General features: G+C 41.4%; 1 pseudogene; it reads right to left on the bottom strand.

Annotated features, from left to right (window-relative positions):
* Positions 1–4856: 4856 nt before the first annotated feature.
* Positions 4857–4975, bottom strand: LOC145397082 (5S ribosomal RNA; annotated as a pseudogene).
* Between the last annotated feature and the right edge of the window lie 15195 nt (positions 4976–20170).

Consider the following 20170-nt stretch of genomic DNA (forward strand, 5'->3'; position numbering starts at 1 on the left):
AGGACGTGACAGGTTAAGCATAAAAGCTAAAAGAGCACTCAGCGAATGCGCAATGAGCGGAATGGTAACTTCTAGCATCTCTCTCCGTGCAGACGACACCCGGGGTCAGTCAGCTGGGCTGGCCTTGTTATTGTTCAAAGCCGAGAAACACATTTCGGAATAAGTGCGAGATACTACATACAGTGTTACTATGATCAGGAAATGACTACAATGTAATGGAATGTACTGCAACGAAGTACTTGGACGAATTCACTGAATGTTGCTGCTGGATTTAGAGAAAAATGAATGAAGTATGTACCGAATATATCCCAAGACGAACGCGCTCAACAACAAAAGAAGCACTTGCAGTTATCATACAATACTGCATATATATTACATGTTATACAGAAAATACATGAGAAAAATACGTTCATCAGAAATATGTAGAAATATATATACATATGGATATTTCGAGTTGTCCACATTTTCAAATTTCTGTCCGGAAGCTACACTATGGACGCCTGGCAGACTAGGCCATGAACTAGAATTCGTGAACAATCCTATTGAAGAAAAAAAAAAAAAACAGCAGAGAAAAGATGTAACAAGAAACCAAAAATACTACGACATTTTTCTTAATTGTTTTCGATGAAAAGTTAACCTGATTAATGTCAAGTTTTGGGAATTATTTATTTACCACTTTGTTTTGCAGTGAACGAAGACTTGTTGCCTCACCGCACCATCCTGTAAATAAACAATACAGCCGCCACCAGCAGCATGAAGAACTCTAACAGTACGATAGAGAAACGCACAAGTGGTCGTCACCACTACAGAGTTGCATTTTTCCAGTTGCAAGGTAACGCAACATTAAAATAACTTTCATTTCTGGCGTGAGAGCCTAGTTACTTGCCGTTGGGCTTGTTAGGGTCTCCCGCACCAAATTTGTCAAAAAAAATTACGCCTGCACGGTCCAAGCGGAGTAGACTGTAGCACCAGTCGAGCAGGGCAGTACTCCCGAGGTGGATGGAAAGCTGATGACAGGGAGTGCTGGAGCTCCTGTTTCATCAGCCCTCAGGATAGTTCCTGACCATCCCCCTTTGCTGAACTTTTTCAGTGTCTCAGTTACACAGAGAGTAGGCCAGCATGCTCTCCAGTACAAATTTCTCTATCTATCTTCACCAAACTACATGCACAGTACACACTACACTTCCTATTCAAAATTTACCAAAATGGCGTCAATTCACCCAGCCTCGGAGTCCCCAGGGGGGGGGACCATAAATGCCCCCGCCATTTGCCCCTCTCCCGGTGACGACTCGAGGTGCCTGGAACCACTGTCTGACTCTCTTCTTCTTCATTTCTGCAACATTCGCGGCCTTTCATCTAACTTTCGCTCTGTTGAGCACCACCTCTCCTCCTCTAAACCTCATCTTCTTTTTCTAACGGAGACTCAGCTGTCTGAGGCAACTGACAGCAAACCCTTTTCTGTATCCTCCTACTTTCTCTATACTCATTTCAAAGCCAAAGGTGGCTGTTGTGTATACATACGCAACGACTTATCTTGCTCTCGTGTTCCTGAACTTGATTCTTCTGAATTCTCCACTCTCTGGCTTCGGCTTTCCTGTCATTCTCTGACTAAATATATCTGTGCTGTTTACTTATCCCCTAATTCTACTATCAAAAATTCTTCGACTATCTTACTTCTACGATGGAACACATTCTGTCCATTTCTCCTTTCTCTGAAATCTCCATTCTTGGAGATTTCAATGTTCACCACCACCTTTGGCTCTCCTCTCCTTTCACGGATCCACCTGGTGAACAAGCCTACATCTTTTCTATCCTTTATGACCAAGAGCAGCTTGTACAGGACCCTACCCGTATCCCTGACCGCCTTGGAGAGAGCTCCAACATACTTGACCTCTTCCTCACAAGTAATCCTTCTGCTTACTCTGTTAATCTTTTCTGTCCGTTGGGCTCCTCCGATCACAACCTTATTACCTTAACCTGTCCTATCGCTCCAGTACGGCCTGCGGACCCTCCAGGGAAACGTCGTCTTTGGCATTTTGAAGCTGCGGACTGGGAGGCCCTCAGGCAGTACTTCTTTGATTTTCCCTGGAATGATTATTGCTTCCATGGCCGTGAGCCATCTGAGTGTGCCTTGCGCATTACGGAGGTTATTCTCTCGGGCATGGAAGCATACATTCATTTCTCACATCCTTTGACTAACGCAAGAAAGCCTTGGTTTAATCACGCTTGTTCTAATGCTGTCCGCAACAAGGAGAAGGCCTACAAAAGGTACCGGAGCCAACCCACCCCTGAATCACATAATCTTTACGTTTCTGCCCGGAATCGTGCTAAGTCTGTTCTTCGCTCTACTAAAAATAATTTCATCCATACTAAATGCTCTCAACTCTCCAACTCGAATTCTTCCCGCTCCTTCTGGCACCTTGCCAAAAATCTTTCTAACAACTTTACCTCATCATCCTTCCCTCCTCTTTTCTACTCTGATGGTTCTGTAGCTATTTCTTCTACTGATAAAGCAGATCTCTTCGCACAGACTTTCTCCTCCAATTCCACCTTAGACGATTCCGGTGCTGTTCCTCCATCACTTCCCCCCTCTGACTTCCTCATGGCTGACATTAAAATTTCCTCAGTTGATGTATTTTCTGCCATTACTGGCCTCAGTACTAACAAGGCATATGGGCCTGATGGGGTCCCTCCTGTTGTTCTCAAAAACTGTGCTTCTGTGCTTACACCCTGCCTAGGCAAACTATTTCGCCTTTGTCTGTCAACTTGTACCTTTCCTTCTTGCTGGAAGTTTGCTCTCATTCAGCCAGTCCCAAAGAAGGGTGACCACTCCCAACCCTCCAACTATCGTCCAATTGCTTTAACGTCCTGTATTTCAAAAGTTTTCGAGTCAATTCTTAATAAAAAAATTTTAAGGCATCTTTCCTATCACAACCTTCTTTCCGATCGTCAGTACGGGTTCCGTCAGGGACGCTCCACTGGCGATCTTCTCATCTACCTTTCAGACTCCTGGTCATCCTCCTTTCGGGACTTTGGCGAAAGCTTTGCCATTGCACTTGACATCTCAAAGGCTTTCGATCGAGTCTGGCATAAATCTTTAATTTCCAAACTGCCCTCCTACGGTTTCTATCCTTCTATCTGTACCTTCATCGCTAGCTTCCTTTCTGGTCGTTCTATAGCTGCTGTCGTAGACGGGCATCGTTCTTCTCCTAGATCTATCAACAGTGGTGTTCCTCAGGGCTCTGTCCTATCATCAACTCTCTTCCTTTTATTCATCAATGATCTTCTAAGCTGTACATCTAACCCTATCCACTCATACGCTGATGACTCCACCCTTCACCTTTCCATTTGGTTCCCGCAACGCCCTTCTCAACAGTTACTTCAAGAAACAAGGGATGAGGCTATGGCACACCTAATGTCTGACTTGGCTCATATCTCTGACTGGGGTAAAAATAATATGGTTGTCTTTAATGCTTCTAAGACTCAGTTCTTACACCTATCAACCCGACAAAATCTTCCACAGGTATACCCACTAATGTTTAATAATATTCAGATTAATCCTGCATCATCCTTGAACATGCCTGGGGTTTCATTTACTCGGGACTTATCTTGGAAAGATCATATTACATCTCTTGTAAAATCTGCTTTCAAGGGATTGGGTGTGCTAAGCCGACTCCGCTCTTTCTTTACCCCTGCACAATTGTTGACTCTATACAGGGGTTTTATCCGCCCCTGTGTGGAGTACAACTCTCAAGTGTGGGGAGGCTCCCCACATACAGCTCTTCTCAATAGGGTGGAGTCAAAGGCTTTTCGTCTCATTAACTCTCCTCCTCTTACTGACTCTCTTCAACCTCTGTCTCTTCGCCACACTGTTGCATCTTTATCTCTTTTCTATCGCTACTTTAATGGTCACTGCTCCTCTGAACTGTCTGCTTGCATTCCTCCACCTTTACGACGGGCGCGTAGCACCCGTCTGGCAGCAAACTCTCATCCCTTTTCTGTCCAACTCTCTAATGCAAGAGTTAACCGTTACTCCCAGTCTTTCATTCATGCAACAGGTCAGCTCTGGAACTGTCTCCCTCTGTCTGTATTTCCTCCTGCCTATGATCTCCAGTCTTTCAAACGCAGTGTGTCCAGGCATCTCAAAATGATCGGATCTTGAATTTGGCTCTCTATTGTATTTTGTTTTTCTCCTGGAGGGAACTGTTACTGCGGGCTCATGGCCTTTGGTTCCTTCTTCCTCGCATAAAAAAAAAAAAAAAGTGGTATCTCTTTACCAGTTTTGCATCACTTAGCTTATTAAGCACATCTTTCCTGTTACGAAAACGTCTTCTTAGTTGACGATGGCGAATTTGTTGTTGTTGTGGTGCGGCGGCCATGTTTACCGTTATGACTGAGTCATTAGCCGCATCTGAAGCGCTATACCAACTCGGGAGGTGCCTTTAGCCATGACTCAGGTGAGGTCGAATATAATGAATTATGACTCGCTCCTGTGAATTTAGGACAGACTTTTCGCCTCATGACGCAGTCTTATTATTTAATATGTATGGGCGTTGAGCCAGAGTCCCTTTTCAGGGTTGTTTTGAGTTAGTTGGTCACGTAGTATTTCAAATATTTATTCGTGGATTTCAGCGAAATTTCACGGATATGTGAATTTTGCGCCTAGTAAGAGTTGAGAAAATTTTGGTGGTGATCTGAGTTCCCTGGTATAGACGTTGGCGAAGATATGCGCTCTGTTTTTCATTCATTCATTCCCAGACGCCATGTATCCGAAACGGGGTGGCCAAGGGCTTAGAGTTAATTGTTTTACAGGCAGGGGCACTAATCCTCCACCAACCCCACTTGACACGTAGGGATGCCAACAGCATCTGGTGTTCCCAGGCAGTCATCCATCCAAGTACTAACCAGACCCAACGTTGCTTACCCTCGCTGATCGGACGGGAGGCGGTGTACTCAACGTGGTATGGCCGTTCTGTGACTGTGCTAAACTTGTTCGTTTTCACATCATTGCACATCATTACTGAATTTAGACAGAAAAAGCTCAAAATCAAAGTGTCCCGATAATTGAAGAAAATCGACTAGAGGTAATAATTCTATATTCGTCTGGAATGTGACTCGCACACCAGCAAATGTGAGATGGGCATAGTGATTTTTTAAAAATATATTATTGGATATATTGACTGAAGGCAGCTTAAATTCTTTCAGCGTCGGAACAAATCTAGCATTGCAATTTGTGTCAGATATTTTTTTCTTTTAACAGAGTCGCAGGAGCCTGAAAGTAATAATAATAATAATAATAATAATAATAACAATAATAATAATAATCACTGTACTATGTGAAGTGTATTAGTCAAAGGATAAAAATAATGACTGTTGTTCTATCTGTCTATAGCTAAGACGCCACAATCCCGTAAGGGGTGACCGTTGACTTTGAGTTAGTTGTTTTAAGGCAGGGGTTCCCAACCTTTTTAGCACTGCACCCCCCTTTGGTCAGAACTGTATTCATGATGCCCTCCCCCCACCCCTCTGACGCCTAAACAACGATGTTTTTATCTGTTCCATACGGTTGCTTAAGATGCTAGATGGCAACACTACTTGTGGTTGCTCGAAATGACGGTTGTGAAGTTTTCCTGTCAAAGTTTCTTATTCATACATATCTTTGGGAATACCCTGTATGCATCTGAATGGATTGGCCCTATGTTGAACTTTGATTACCCCACGTGCCCCCTAGCAATCTCAAACGTCCCCCAGGTTGGGAAATGCTAAAAGGAGGGGCACTAACTTGTTGACACGTAGGGAAAGGCTGATTACAATAATAGTCCACCCAATACTAAACGGAGTGAACTAACTGAAAGCCGAAAAATTTGGCTGTTAATAAGCACTTCTCTACCAAAAGTTTTCTTTCTGAATGACTTTTATGAACACAGAGGCAACTGAAGATCAGCATTTTCTGATTTACGAGAAAACGTCGCCTTGACCACTAGGAAATAATCAACCATCTGTACTTTGTTCGTTTTAACTAGGCATAAAAATGGCATAGCTCCATTTTCAGTGGTTAGTTGTAACAAATAAACTAAAATACTATATAAACAAGGAAGAAGAGTATGAAAAATGCGTCTATATTTTTCTCTTGCATAAACATGACCAGGTGCTCAAACAAACCAAAGTTCTAAATTCAGAACAAGTACCCGACGGTGTGCCACACAGCTCAGTCCTAGGACCCTCGCTTTTTAACTATTTCTTCTAGGATTTGCCAGTCCTTTCTCCTTCAGTAGCAGTATTGTCTGAAGCCGACGACGTGGCACTAGTTTTACAGTACTCAAAAACTCAAAAACCAGCAACCCACCTAAAGTTTTACCTAAATTCACTAGATTATTGACTTTGACAAGACAGAATTGCTGCCACACAAACCAGATCGAATATTACCCCGTTTATTCAAGACAACCGATAATCAGACACACCTTCAAGCTTCTCTCTTTAACCAACCACTTCCACTGGAAAGCCACCCCTGACTTGGAGGACTTATGTTTGATGCTCACACCATATAAACAGCATCCTTCAAAAGGCATTTTAAAAACCCAATGCCATGAAGACATTCTCATGGACTACCTGTGGACACCAGAAAGAATTCATGGAAACCGTGAATAACCAGTTCAAAGAACAACCGAGTCTCAATCCGTAACCAACACAAACATGGATAAACTGAAAAAAAAAAAAAAAAAAAAAAACGAGCTAAAAATGCCTTAAGAATAATAACAAGACAGATTAAGGTCATCAATATATGTCAAGTACATCAAGAAAGAAAAATGCATGGAGTCAATGATTCTATTGCTATTAGAGCAATTAACAGCTGTAGCTCAAGACCGATCTCAAAGAGGCAAAAATCTTTTTTTTTACAGTTACCCGGTAGTTAGATCTCAGTTGATTTAGACTTTTCTCTCTCTCTCTCTCTCTCTCTCTCTCTCTCTCTCTCTCTCTCCAATAACCTCGTCATCGGCCAGTATATCCTCTGTTATCTGCACTTCGATGCTCCTACGTTACAGTTCAGTTGACAGAGCAGTGAGGAAATAAGTGAGGTTAGATATACTCCATTGTGGTAGGTGGGGGTGCTCACCATCCACTCACTCAATGTAGTGCTGCTCTCGGGTGTCTGCCCTGTCCTCTCCTCCATCTTTCTTTCCTTCCATCTTCTTCTTTCTTTCTTTCATTCTTTCCTCGTCCTTCTGCCTGCGGGTGACTTTACACTCCCTATTCTGTCTTTCATTCCTTCATTCTTTCCTCTTCCTTCTGCCTATGGGTGACTGTACACTGAGTGACAAGCCAAATGGTTTCTTGTACACCAGGAAACTATTTACTACTCTGGGTGGTAACCATACAACCAAATTTTGGCGCCTGGTGGTTTAGTGGATAATTATTGTGCTCCAATAGGATTGAGCCGGTGAAGGTTTATATCCAAGGGATGCTTGAGGTTTATTGCTCACGTAATGCCACTAAGGGATGAGTGAGGGTGGTCACTCTCATCTTAAATGTCAGGACCAACTGCCTAGCCCCGGGCTCCTACGCTCCTCATGGGGCAACGTAGGATTGGATGATGGATGGATAGACATACTTCAGTCGTCACTTGCAACTCTGCCCATACATATCGTGGGTAGGTATGCAGAGTCTTTCTAATTCATTGCGTCTCAATTTCTCTAAACATAATTTTCTAAAAACTGAGTAGGTAGGGGTGCCCACCATCCTTTTATCCCATGCAGTGCTGCCTTTGGGTAACACTGCTGAAAAGACAAAAAGTAGTTTATAAAGCAGGGAAGCATTTACTACGTTACGTGGTAACCATATAGCCAATGATGCCTGATGATTTAATGAGTTACGGTGGTCCAGCTTGATTGGGACTGTAAGCGTTTACGTCTGAGGAAAGGTTGAAGTTTATTATTCACATAAAGTAACACAGGAACTAGTGGCGCTTACTATCACCACCTTAATTGTAGGAATTTAGCAGCCTAGCCCTGGGCCCCCACGCTCCTGATAGGGCAAGATAGAACTTAATGACGGATGGACGAATTAAATGACCAGAACAGCATAAACATAACAAATGGGTAAAACCACCTAACAACACAGTTGCCTTAGAACACATATTGCTTGGTAGTATTTCCTACCTCTAGGCCAGTCCTGCTTATTTGTGATCATGGATCTTGATAATGGTCAGGTTTGTATTGAGGAACCAACAGAAAATATTTCAGGACTCATTATCGTAACTGGAAACACAGTTAGACTCGTATTGTCCCATAAAATCTAACGAGGCAAAAAAATCACATAAACATTCACAAACCTCTAATTTTGTCTAAATTATCGATAGTCAGAGAAACTGAGCGATTATGGGCAATTTCGTAATGACAGCTTACCCATTATAAAAACAACTAGATGACGCATATTGTTCTCTTGAATAGCAGGACGATCAATGTCGGCAGTACGGCCTTCATTTCACTAGCCTGTCACAGCAGCCAAGTGAAAGTGAACAGTATTGCCAATATAACCTGGCACGACTACGTAAGGTCAGCTCAATATATCGCAAAATGCTGAAAATATGTTATCGTATTAGGAAGGTGAATGATTAGTAACAGCAGCAAAAAACATACACAAAACTTAACATTGTAGCTGAAGATTACGTTGTACTCAAGAACCTCTACTGGATGATGGGAAGATACATTTTTTACACCCACGCTCGCAGTTGCGATGCCGATATTATAATTTTGCTGTGTGTGTGTGTGTGTGTGTGTGTGTGTGTGTGTGTGTGTGTGTGTGTGTTAAACTACTGAAACAACTTATAGTTCACTGAAGCCATACTTGATGGAAGGGATGGCAATCAGCAGCGGGACTGACTTACTATTTGTATAATTGAGAACGGTAGGTCAAATTTGAAGGTCACATGGCGGTCAGCTAAAATAACTGATCGGATTTAAGCCAAACTTAGTGAAATTGTGTTAAGTAAATGCAAGAACGAAGGATTCAGGTATGAGAATAGTAAGGTAAATGTCAAGGTCAAATTTCGACCAAGCTTTATCCAAGTGTGGTCAAAACAACTAAAAAGCTTTGATCTGATTTCAACCAGCTTTGTGGAAGAACTGACGTTTAGCCATAGGACTTACTTAATGTGTTTGAGAGGAAAAGTTAACGACGCATGGTAAGGTCATGTTAAGTTTGACGAAACCTAGTGTAAGGGTTTAAGGCAAAGGAGAAATGAAAATAACACTTTGTGAGAACAAACAATCAGAGGTCAAGGTGACAGGGAAAGATGAAAAATAAAGGTAATATGAAAATGTCAACTTAAGCAATTTTTATCGAGTATATATGAACTAAACTTGGTTGAAAGCTTGAAGGTAAGGCAAGAACAAAGGGATTCAGTTTCCGAACACTCAGACAACAGCTTATATCACAATACAAGGTCAAAATCCCACCCATGTGCGTTTGTAAATTTTTAAAAATAGAAGACTCAAAGTTTTGATTTGATTATAACCACACTTGGTGTAAGTGCTCTAGGTCAGCCAAATGAGTATTTCATTTATTTATTTATTAAATGGTCAGATAGAAAAGTCTATCTAAACAGTCGTCATCCAATACAAGGAAACCTTGCAACTGGGTTCCGAGTAAAAAGAAAAAAAAACAATTACAATTTTTTTTTTTTTTTCCAGAACAATCCGTCAAAGATGGTCACAAGGAAATATTCCTCTATTCTATAAATCAAAAAGCTTTTATTCAACAAGTTACTGAACTTGGTGGAAGGATTAAGTCCGCTAGGGAGGAAAAGAATCGACTCTGAGAACAATTGGTAAAATGTCAAGGTCATCAAGCAAGGTCAACTCAAGCAATTTTGATCTCACGTGGACTAAGTTGGTTAATGGTATGAAGGTCAAAGAAAACTAAAGTAATTCTAGAAAACTCTGCAATAGATTAAGCTCACAGGGCAAAGTCAAATGTTCGGCCATTATACTGTACCAGCTGCCAGGCGAGGGTGTTGTGCTCTGTCACGGGGTTTTTAAGATAAATGCAATATTAAAGGATAATGTTCAGTAATACTGAAGAGCAGGGACAATGAATTGTCTTGCTAAAAATCAAGCAATGATTACTTTATTCTGGCTTGCTTCGCTGATTCTCTCAGGACGAGAATTTATAAACTTTCTCAACAGTACACAGCAGAGACTAATTACTCACAAATGCTGTTTATTAGTACTGTTGGCCTCTGGAGAAGGTGACTTCACCCCTGACAATCAATAACTAATACTATTAATAATAACAGATTCTTGCTGATGCATTAACTCCTAGATGGCACAACGGATTTTAAGCTTAATACAAGAAGACTGGCCTAAGTACCAGTTATAAATAGCAAAGCGTTTATGCAAGCTAGGAGCTATAAGGGAAATAAGCTTAATTATGGAGAAATGAAACACGAGTTTACATTACATTAAGCTCAAAGAAAAAGAACTGTTAAATTTATTGATTACAAAGGAATAAATTTACGTTACATTTCAAAGTGAATTCAAATAAGGAGATCGCACTCACTCGCTGACTCAATAGCTGAACTCTTAAGCCTAGGAAAATGAAAAGAAAATACTGGTCAGAAAAGTGGACAAAGCAGATGACTGGGCATCGTTACTGGAAGGACACTGCACTCGCTCTCTCTCACCAATCACAGCTATGTGGGAATACGGCGGCGGTGGGAACTAGGTGTCGTTGAGGAAGGACACTGCCGCAGACAACCTGCCTCCACGGCGCACAAATCTTGACTGACTAAATCGTGGGAAAGAAGCAAGTGCTTGTGGCCGCATTACCAACGGCTAGAGTGAGCGAAACACACCCACAACAAATCGCTCAGCGGAAGCGCTAATGTCTCGCACAAAGACGATCACTTATGACAGTGAAAAATTTTTTTGAAAACACTCCCGACCGGGTGAGCGGTTAACTGAATGATAAACACTGGGATTCTAGTAGAGTTCGCAGTTTCCCACCAAATGATGTCACGAGCCGACTCGTGACATGCTGTCTGATTATTTCTTCTTGTTATTACAGAAGTGCAGTCCCGGGACTACTGAAGCTCGACATAAACCAGTGCCCTTGTACTTTACAGTAGATACTACTGAGTACCATAACAAACCACTGGTGAACGTGTTTGGGAATTCTCTTCCTAATAAACTTCATTAGAAGCATTCCAATATCTCTGTCCACTGTGTTGCTAATAACGAGCAAATAAAATTCTTGGAGTAACGAGAAGTGATACTGGATCCTCTGCCTATCATTTATCTTGGGTACCCCGGTAATATTCAGAGGCCGGACTTCTAAGAAGACAAATATAATAAGCGGAATTTATTTTAGTTATTTGACTTAATGCCCTCCATAATTGTCAAGATAGAACCAGCACTAATGAAAATGGCGAGGTGGGAGGGGATTACAAGTGAAATTAATGTTTGAAATTCATACTGACTTATTGCACAGTTTTTCAAATTTTATTTCCATATCTCATTCTTCACTTAAATCATGATTGTGTCACGGGGTTTTTAAAGACTATGCAATATTAAAGGATAATATTCAATAATACTGAGAACAGGACAATGAATTGTCTTGCTAAAAATCAAGCAATGATTACTTTATGCTGCCTTGCTCCGCCGATTCTCTAAGGACGAGAATTTATAAACTTTCTCAACAGTACACAACAGAGACTAATTCCTCACAATTGCTGTTTGTTAGTAGTTAGCCTCTGGAGAAAGTGACTTCACCCCTGACAATCAATAACTAATGCTATTAATGATATTAGGTTCTTGCTGATGCATTAACTCCTAGATGGCACAACGGATTTTAAGCTTAATACGAAAGGACTGGCCTAAATACCAGTTATGAATAGCAAAGCATTTACGCAAGCTAGGAGCTGCAAGTAGAAGAAGCTTAATATGGAAAATAAAACACGAGTTTACATTACATTAAGCTCGAGAAAAAGAATTGTTAAATTTATTGATTACAAAGAAATAAATTTACGTTATATTTCAAAATGAATCGAAAATAAGGCGATCGCACTCACTCGTTCACTCAAAAGCTAACTCTTAAACCTAGGAAAAAACGAAAAGAAATACTGGTCAAAGAGTGGACTAAGTGGATGACTGGGCGTCATTACTGGAAGGACACTGCACTCGCTAAGTCTCTCCCTGATTCACCGTCTAGGTGGAAATTCAGGAACTGGACATCAGCGGCACTGCTACGTTCTGGGCCCAACCTGCTTTCACAGCGTACAAACCTTGACTGAGTTCAAATCGTGGGAAAGAGGCGAGCGTCCAACCACATTACTAACGGCTAGAATGAGCGAAACACGCCCGCAATAAATCGCTCAGCGGAAGTGCTAATGTCTCGCACAAAGACGATCATTTATGACAGTGAAAAATTTCTGAAAACACTCCCGACCGGGTAAACACACAGCGGCCAAACTGAACGATAAACACTGGGATTCCACTAGAGTTCACGGTTTCCCACCAAATGATGTCATGAGTCGACTCGTGAGATTGCATTTATGGAAGATTTCGACTGCATGCATTGTGGTAATAACATTAATTTCTTACCAGTAGCCACTGGCGTGCAGAAAATATAGGACATATGCCTGTCCTCCCTTAAATCTTTGCCATACTGTTGCTCACCATCAGAATGTAATCATTTCACTGCTAAAAGATTTTGGAGATCAAACTTTACAAACATGGAGTTCCAAAATCTCATCCTTTAACGTTATTCAGTTGCTGGCTTTATATAGGATACTGTTCCATCGTAGAGAAAGCTTCTCTATGCTGGAGAAGCTCACCTCATATATTTCTTTATAGTAGTCAAAAGCATGTTAATTACCTCCATTCCTCTCTACTGTGTTTTTACTTTCACCAAAATAGCAAGTCCCTTTGTTACCGCGATAAGGCAGGATTCTCAGCCACTGAACAATCTGTCTAGGTGTCTTCTCTCTTCTAGTGGAAAGGCTACACCAACCTTCTATTGTACCGCGATAAGGCAGGGTTCTCAGCCACTGTACAATCTGCCTAGGTGTCTTCCCTTTTCCAGCGGAAAGGCTACACTGACTTTCCAGACACCGTCAACTTTTTTCTGTTTAACTACTGAACGTAAGAGTTGGCTGGTATCTTCTGTTCTTCACACTCAAATCACAAAATAGGTGACTACTGACCGACAGGATGTGAAACTGATCCCAGGTTAGTGTTGTGCATTGTGGTCCAAAGTGGGGCATAGGTACCCCAGCGATACGAGATGCTGTGGACAGTAATAAGGAGTGAGATTGATTTCTGTAGATTAGCTGAATGACATGATAGAAGTCATGTTGTTTTTGTTGTTGTTTAGATTTACCTCCCTTGGGAGGACTGGTTTAAATAAGGGCCTGCCACAGCAAATCTTGACAATTAAGGGGACTCAGAGAGAGCTGCTGGTTGGTGGAGCGGATTCGTCCACCTATGAAGTTAGTGTGGACTCAGGCAAATAAAGCCCATCAGAGTGGAGCAGTGTATGTTGGGGAGGGAATGGCTAACGAGGTGGAGGGTAGAAGGAGACAGTGTCGAGCAGGACTGAGGTGGGGGTGAGGGCAACAATAGCAGCAGCAGTGACAAAGGGAGAGACCCTGCTTACGAGTCTCCCCACTAAGGTGGTGTGAAGGGTGGCAGTGGAGGGGCATTCAAGCAGTAAGTGGAGCAGTGTCCAGTATGCAGTTTTGTGACAGTGAGGGCATTGTTCAGGGGCAATCCCTGTTATCTGAGAGTAGCAGGGGTAGCTGAGCAATAGGTGGCGTAATCGTACCACGAGCGAATTAGGCGTGTGAGGGGGAGAGTCTAGGATCTTGTAGTTTGTGGCCCTAGAATACCAGGTGGCAGAGCAAGAGCCCTCTGCCACCTGTGTTTCATGGCTGGATTGCATGAGCCAGAGGATGGTGCGGTCGACTCTGCATTTGAGCAGAGAACGGCTCGTTCTGAGAGGAAAGGTGACTGTAGGGTGGAGTGTTGCAGAGCAAGCAGCGACTTCAGCATGCTCGTTACCAGCGATGCCTGCATGGTTGGGCAGCCAGATCAGGCGGATTTCCCCTCCACTCTGAGCAATGGAGTCAGCGACTGCTAGTACAGAGGTCAGCAGATTCACACTGTCAGTGAAATGTCGTGAACGAAGATCATGCAGAGATGAACGTGAGTCAATGTGGATGGCCACATGTTGGTGGCGGTGGGAGCAGGCGTGTCTGAGGGCGCCAGACATTGCTACAAGCTCCGTCCCGTACACGGCGGCCCCCGAAGGGAGCCGCCAGGTCTCAACAAGACCATCACTGACGAATGGAATGGGGCACCTGCAGATCCCTTTGGAGTATTAGACCCATCGGTGAAATACTTGATTGTTCCCAGGGTCCAGAGAGACGCCATCCTCCACAGGCTATCCTGGCGTAGGAGGGCAGGCAGATGCTCTAGGGCAGGCATCAGAGGAGGCAACACTCTGGATCGCGGGAGGCAGCCATGGGGGGGGGGGGCATGTAGGCAGGGTCGGGGAAGTCAGGGCCCCCTATGCATCAGTTACTCCCAGGTCATGTATTATGTTGGCAGTGATGTGTGCCCAGTCCTTATTCAGGTGTGGGTCAGGGGGCCTCTCAAGGATGCGCTGTAGCAGCACGAAAACAGGCAGGTGTGGCCTGAGTCGGCAAAGTTGAGCGGAAACTGCTGTTGATCGACTCCAGCTTCTGTGCTGGAGAGATGGGAAGCCACTGTCAACCCTGAGGTTCTCAATTCGCGTCCAAGGAGGAGCCCCTACCATCACATGCAGTGCCGAGTTTTTTAGGACTTCTAGGGAGCAAGATTGCGCCCCAGAGAGCCCTACAAGACAAACTGCACTGTAGTCATGGAAGTTGTAGAGAACAAATTTAATATACTGAGTGACTGCAGAAGGGGAAATGTATATTTGATGGTGAAGGAGCAGGGAGGAAAAGAAGGAAAAAGGAAACGTAGATGATGATTTGCAGAAGATATAATCATTTCAACCTTACTTTATTTTACTGTACTGTGGGAAGTTCCTGCTTATGAAATGAGCTGTAGGACCTTTGGCTTTGATTAAGGCTGCGGTAGGTTTCTCTGAATTGAACATATACAAATACAAAGTTTTAAATCCTCAGTCATAATATTCACCAGGATAATTCTTATACCTAATATTGTGCTGAAGTTTCTCTGAGCTCGATAATTTAGTTTGATAGTAGTTAGAATATAACCAACATTTCTCATTTTGCAATGAAAGGATCATTTATTGCTTTATTAGTAGGCATTCCATTTTCAACTGTACGTCAACCGGAGCTTTGTAAGTCATTGATCAACGATGGTTTGAGACGCTGATGAAGGTATTTGGTTGTAACAATATCCAAATAGGATTTTATGAGAGAGAGAGAGAGAGAGAGAGAGACAGAGAGAGAGAGAGAGAGAGGGGTTGAGCAATTTATACCTGTTAGTCGTTTCCGAGCGATGACTTTCCCCGCCACTGTACGATATGTTCATGAATTATACCTAGCTGTGTTACTGAAGGAGTTGAATAATCAGTTCAGACAGATGATGTCTTCTTGCTGAATCCAACGACTGTATTCAGATTAAGAGAGCAGTCTTCTGTGAAGAGATTAATGAAAATGTTTTTTTAACTCTTAGTTCGAAAATGTTTCCTGAGTTCAATAAACTTCTCCAGAGGTAACTTGACAACTTTAAATAAAGTACATTAGAATGAAGAGGAAAGGGTACATAAATCTCCTTCAGTTCACTAAGTACCCCCAGAATCCCTGAGATGAATAAAGTCGCTTGAAAAGAAAAAAGCTCAAGTACATTGTGTCACAAAAGTATCTGTGCACGATATGCGAGAAACATTTGGGAACACAGAACGAAGGTCACTGAAATATTAGTGTCCGACCTACCATACATGTCGGGAAGTGTCATTATATCGCCAACTACCAATGTGTTCTTGGAAACATATTGCAAATGTTATGTTTACATAAACATTGTTAATACATAATGAGTTGTTGCCAATGTACAGCAGTTGTTCGAATGTTTTCGATAGGCATCGGACCCCCTGTGCACCGATACTTCTGTGACAGTGTACACACAGCAAAAAAACTATCGTTACAGGGGGGTCCGATGTGTTTCATACTGAACAACCTGGCTGTCTCGCTAGGGTTGGTAAGCCTGACAGTGGGTGAGTTGCCAAATAGGACGAGGTAGAAATATGCATGGGAGAAGCAATGGATATAGCTTATAATAAATATGCAACAAACACACGCAGGGATACCAGTGGAGGAGGCTGTTATCAAAAACCTTCATTCGTGTGTCATTTTATATCGCGCAGAAGGTGTAACGATAGTTTTTTTGTTGTGTGTACGTAATATCAAGAAATTAAGCCGTCTGATTATGTAAAAAAAAAATGTTTTTACCCTTACACCAGTTCAGGATGACACATCCCAGCATGTATACAATGTAGACGATGGGAAACAGCGTTCAGTTAGTGACAAGTGAAGGTGTGTGTCACCATCAGTTAGATTTAGGAGATGTCGGACATCCTTCAATGGATTACCTTATCTATGACCAGAGTCAGATACATTAAATTAAATTAATCAACTTTTCTTCGGTTTGTCTTTTTCTTTGCATACATCAGTTTGTTATTCCCTCCAGGAATCTCTAATTAAACTGGTTTATTTTAAGCCTTTCTTTGTAATTCTCTTTTTCGTTAGAGGCAGCTTTTACAAGATTCAAACTTTCAACGCAATTCTGTAGTCAGTTAAAAATTTTAATACAAACACAACAGCTTAACCAGGATCCCTTTACTTAGCTGGGCCATAGGAGCTGGCTCGACCTCCCCTGCCCCCACCCCTCACTACGCCACAACCTTTGCTTTGTGTAACAGTAAGGGTAGTTGTGGGAAGTAAAAGGTACGGTAGACGTGGTGGCAGTTTTAATGATTATGGAAGTAGTGATGCTAATGGTTGTGTTGGTAGAGCTGAAGATGGCTATAATCACGATCTGCCAGAGTAAAGAGCGATAAAGTATTTTTGGAAGATGGCAGACAATATATTGTAACATTTACATATGAAAAGCATATGTTAATTTCCTCAGTACAACTAATGTTATGATAAAACAATTAGTATCTTATTCTTTCTGAATATTTATATATCTGTCCATCACCCAATACATACTGATCTACCAGGAGACCCGCCGACATGTCGTAAAAATACCCCCGCTAATACCAATACGCCAGTCCTCAATGAGAGAGCCCTAACATGTATTCAGTATGGACGGTGGGTGTTAGCGCCGAAGTGGTGACATGGTGAGGTGTATGATATGTAGGAGGACTAGGCCTTGGGAGCAGGCTGTGAAGCCTATGCCCAGATTCGGACACATGAAACAATATATATATATATATATATATATATATATATATATATATATATATATATATATATATATATATATATATATATATATATATATATATATATATTGTTACGGAACAGAGAGAGATAATGAACACTTCAAGTGAGAATACTAAAATAACTACTATCCCGCAAAGTTCCAGGTTCAAAACAAAAGACTTAGGTAAAATTGCAAGTTAAAGTTTTATCCTCAAACTAACAACTAAACATTCAGGACTCATAAGGATAATGTAATGGCAAAACAGGTTACATATATGGTTAACTGCAATAGCCTCTATTAACACGAATTTAGCAAGAGCAAATTTATCTAAGTCAGCCCTGATAAAATGAGAAAACCGGATAATGCTGAGTTAAGGCAAGGTATAATATTATTACAGATACAAAATATTACTAATACTGGCTGACAGTATGGTACCAATATGAATCATAAAAACTTTACCAGGCTTACGAATTAACGCCTTAGGCTATACAGTACAAGAAAAATGGTAATAACACTTATACTCAAATTATACAGCAGCTAGATGGCTGGAGACTTCCTGAGCACTCACAAAAATAATAATATACTGTACAGGGGAGGACAGAGATGTGAACAGAATGAAGAGTAGATCTAAGTGGCAACTAATGCAGAGACTGAACTCATTATATAGGGGGCCGGCAGAGCTTGATTCAACTTGTAGGAAGGACACGCAAATGAAGGCATAGGGGGCGAAGAGCTGACAATCCTGCTCTGAACAACAGAAAGAACGACTTACTTTACTATAAGGGGAGAAGGGGGGAGTGAGGTAGAACACACAAGCCTGGTCACTATGGAAGCCACGTGGCGAATCGTGAACAAACATGCAGCATACTGTACATTAGGATCATACAAAGGATGATGCAATCATGAACAAAACTGTATCATAAATTAGAATTATACAAGGGATGATGAAATCATAGGCTATATAACACCTCCCCACAAAGAAAAAGAAATTTACAAAGGAAATTTCTTATTACTCTAAAACAATCTGTCTAAAGTCTAGATAACCAATCTGCAATAACATTTTCTTTCCCCTTGACATGTTGTATGTCTAATGAATACTCCTGAAGAAGTAGACTCCATCTTGTAAATCTCTGATTTTTATCTTTAAACTTACTAAGGAATTTCAGTGGGTTATGATCGGTATAAATGACTATGGGGTCAAAACCAGAACACAACTAAAATGAAAAATTCTGTAAACCCAAAATCAAGGCCAAAAGCTCTTTCTCAATAGTTGAGTAGTTCTTTTGAGGTGGAGTGAACTTCTTACTGTAATAAGATACAGGGTGTTCAATACCCTGATCATCCATATAGGGTCCGGCAGAGCTTGATTCAACTTGTAAGAAGGACGCGCAAATGAAGGCATAGGGGACGAAGAATTGACAATCCTGCTCTGAACAACAGAAAGAACGACTTTACTATAAGGGAGAAGGGGGGAGTGTGGTAGAACACTCAAGCCTGGTCACTATGGAAGCCACGTGGCGAATCGTGAACAAACATGCAGCATACTGTACATTAGGATCATAGAAAGAATGATGCAATCATGAACAAAACTGTATCATAAGTTAGAATTATACAAGGGATGATGAAATCATAGGCTATGTAACAATATATATATATATATATATATATATATATATATATATATATATATATATATATATATATATATATATATATATATATATATATATATACATATATATATATGTATATATGTATGTGTGTGTGTGTGTGTGTGTGTGTCCACCAAAAGATTTAGGCAACAGTGACTTAAAACTTGCATTCCTAGACAGTTCTTAGTATCTCTCTATCAGTGATCTATATTGTGTATTGAACTGTAGCACTTCCATGTATGTTGTCAACGTCTACAATATTGACATAAGTAATAAAAAAGGAAGAGTAAAATGCCATATGCAATGATTGCCTGATATGGAAGAGGTGCTAGGAACCCCAGAACAGCACAGCAGACTAATTGCTCCTAACTATCTCTCTCTCTCTCTTTCTATATCTCTATCTCTTTCTCCAGTAACACTGTAGACGAGCTTCTGTTAATACAGGTGTGGGGAGCAGTTAATTAAGCGACCTAAAATGGGCTGTTATGAGAGGCCTCGGTCATTAACTCATAATGGTTGGCTCCCATATTTCGTTAGCCAGCTGGTCGATGTGTGGGATTTCGCCAGCTTTATGAGTGGAAACTTGGCATTAAGCGTGTTATCAATGACGGATGGGATATAGTGACGTTCATTACGAATGCTGATGAGGTTGATGGCTTTAGGATTTAATGAAAGAGAACGTAAGTGAAAGTAAAATAGATTATAGTGATGAAAGTAGTGTTTTCATAAATCATGGTCGATAATGAAAGCATATGACTCACCTTGGAACTTAAAAAGAAGGAAAAAAAAAAAAAAATGCTCTCGCAAGCATGCACAAAAGACTAGCAAATATGTGTGCATACATGGAGGCTACACAGTGTTGCACATACATAAATGATGTGGAACATAAAATGAAGTATGCTGTAAAGAGCTTCATTAATTGCAGCACAGCATATGTAAGGGATGCTGAATATTGTATCGAATATTTATTGTCAGTACTGGAATGGGTCAATGTGTGTGTGTTTTTCCTTGGCTGTTCAGAGTGCAGAATTTATGAATGGCGTTACTGGAGAGGTCAAAGCTAAAGTCGTGGAGACGGGAGTA

Source organism: Coenobita brevimanus, chromosome 4 (assembly GCF_032717465.1).
Source record: "Coenobita brevimanus isolate Jiangsu-jjx chromosome 4, ASM3271746v2, whole genome shotgun sequence".
NCBI lineage: Eukaryota > Metazoa > Arthropoda > Malacostraca > Decapoda > Coenobitidae > Coenobita > Coenobita brevimanus.